Below are 2,500 nucleotides of genomic sequence, written 5' to 3'. Positions count from 1 at the left end.
CGCCGATCCCACGTCGTGCTCGGACTTGGGATGATCCCCCTAGTCCTGGGCCGAGCACAAGGTGTTGCCCCGAGCGTGTGCCCAAGGCACAACTCCACCACGCCATGCTCCCTAGGTGGTGCCTAGGTGGGCCGTGCACGGACGTGTTTCCCTTCTTGTTGGTCCTTCGGTGATCGGGGTTCGCAGCAGCCAGACGCCCGTGCTCGACCTTGGACCCGGGGCGGGGGACCCCGGCGGCACACCACAACCACAACGTGCTTGCTAGTGTGCCTAGGGGATGGCAAGGCAACGTGCATCTTGCTGGCATTGCGCCCAGCAAGCCTTTGGGCAACTCGAGTTTCAGCAGCACGACACCCCTCCCCACTATAATAGGCTGCCGAGCCATTACCAAAGTGCCACGGGTAGACGTCCTTTTCCTTGAGGAGACATACTCAAGGAAAGTGCTCTAGAGGTCGAATTTTGACGCCGTTTTTTGCAACAACCTCTAGAAAAATAAGATCTTTCCATCCTCCAAATTTGGTGAATTTACACCGTGCCGATTTTTTTTGACGATTTTTTTACCGCCCGGAATGCCGGAAATTCAAAAAAAAAGAAAAACGGAGCAAACCTGCAATTTTTGACCTGGATTTTTTTGTGCAGCCTTCACATAATATTACCAAGGTTCCCTCAAAATTTCACGAAAAATGCACGAGCCAATTCTGAGATATGAAAATTTGGCTCCTCCGTTGCAACGCTCCGAGCCATCGTTGCAACGGCGGGTGCCTCCGTGGGGGGCGGGGGAGCCCGGCGGCACACCACAACCACAACGTGCTTGCTAGTGTGCCTAGGGGATGGCAAGGCAACGTGCATCTTGCTGGCATTGCGCCCAGCAAGCCTTTGGGCAACTCGAGTTTCAGCATCACGACACCCCTCCCCCCTATAATAGGCTGCCGAGCCATTACCAAAGTGCCACGGGTAGACGTCCTTTTCCGTGAGGAGACATACTAAAGGAAAGTGCTCTAGAGGTCGAATTTTGACGCCGTTTTTTGCAACAACCTCTAGAAAAATAAGATCTTTCCATCCTCCAAATTTGGTGAATTTACACCGTGCCGATTTTTTTTGACGATTTTTTTACCGCCCGGAATGCCGGAAATTCAAAAAAAATGAAAAACGGAGCAAACCTGCGATTTTTGACCTGGATTTTTTTGTGCAGCCTTCACATAATATTACCAAGGTTCCCTCAAAATTTCACGAAAAATGCACGAGCCAATTCTGAGATATGAAAATTTGGCTCCTCCGTTGCAACGCTCCGAGCCATCGTTGCAACGGCGGGTGCCTCCGTGGGGGGCGGGGGAGCCCGGCGGCACACCACAACCACAACGTGCTTGCTAGTGTGCCTAGGGGATGGCAAGGCAACGTGCATCTTGCTGGCATTGCGCCCAGCAAGCCTTTGGGCAACTCGAGTTTCAGCATCACGACACCCCTCCCCCCTATAATAGGCTGCCGAGCCATTACCAAAGTGCCACGGGTAGACGTCCTTTTCCGTGAGGAGACATACTAAAGGAAAGTGCTCTAGAGGTCGAATTTTGACGCCGTTTTTTGCAACAACCTCTAGAAAAATAAGATCTTTCCATCCTCCAAATTTGGTGAATTTACACCGTGCCAATTTTTTTTGACGATTTTTTTACCGCCCGGAATGCCGGAAATTCAAAAAAAATGAAAAACGGAGCAAACCTGCGATTTTTGACCTGGATTTTTTTGTGCAGCCTTCACATAATATTACCAAGGTTCCCTCAAAATTTCACGAAAAATGCACGAGCCAATTCTGAGATATGAAAATTTGGCTCCTCCGTTGCAACGCTCCGAGCCATCGTTGCAACGGCGGGTGCCTCCGTGGGGGGCGGGGGAGCCCGGCGGCACACCACAACCACAACGTGCTTGCTAGTGTGCCTAGAGGATGGCAAGGCAACGTGCATCTTGCTGGCATTGCGCCCAGCAAGCCTTTGGGCAACTCGAGTTTCAGCATCACGACACCCCTCCCCCCTATAATAGGCTGCCGAGCCATTACCAAAGTGCCACGGGTAGACGTCCTTTTCCGTGAGGAGACATACTAAAGGAAAGTGCTCTAGAGGTCGAATTTTGACGCCGTTTTTTGCAACAACCTCTAGAAAAATAAGATCTTTCCATCCTCCAAATTTGGTGAATTTACACCGTGCCAATTTTTTTTGACGATTTTTTTACCGCCCGAAATGCCGGAAATTCAAAAAAAATGAAAAACGGAGCAAACCTGCGATTTTTGACCTGGATTTTTTTGTGCAGCCTTCACATAATATTACCAAGGTTCCCTCAAAATTTCACGAAAAATGCACGAGCCAATTCTGAGATATGAAAATTTGGCTCCTCCGTTGCAACGCTCCGAGCCATCGTTGCAACGGCGGGTGCCTCCGTGGGGGGCGGGGGAGCCCGGCGGCACACCACAACCACAACGTGCTTGCTAGTGTGCCTAGAGGATGGCAAGGCA

The sequence above is a fragment of the Arachis ipaensis genome, chromosome B7, assembly GCF_059453495.1.
Source record: "Arachis ipaensis isolate K30076 ecotype BB chromosome B7, ASM5945349v1, whole genome shotgun sequence".
Taxonomy (NCBI): Eukaryota; Viridiplantae; Streptophyta; class Magnoliopsida; order Fabales; family Fabaceae; genus Arachis; species Arachis ipaensis.
The sequence above is the reverse complement of the archived record's forward strand: the minus strand, read 5'-3'. Positions refer to the sequence as shown.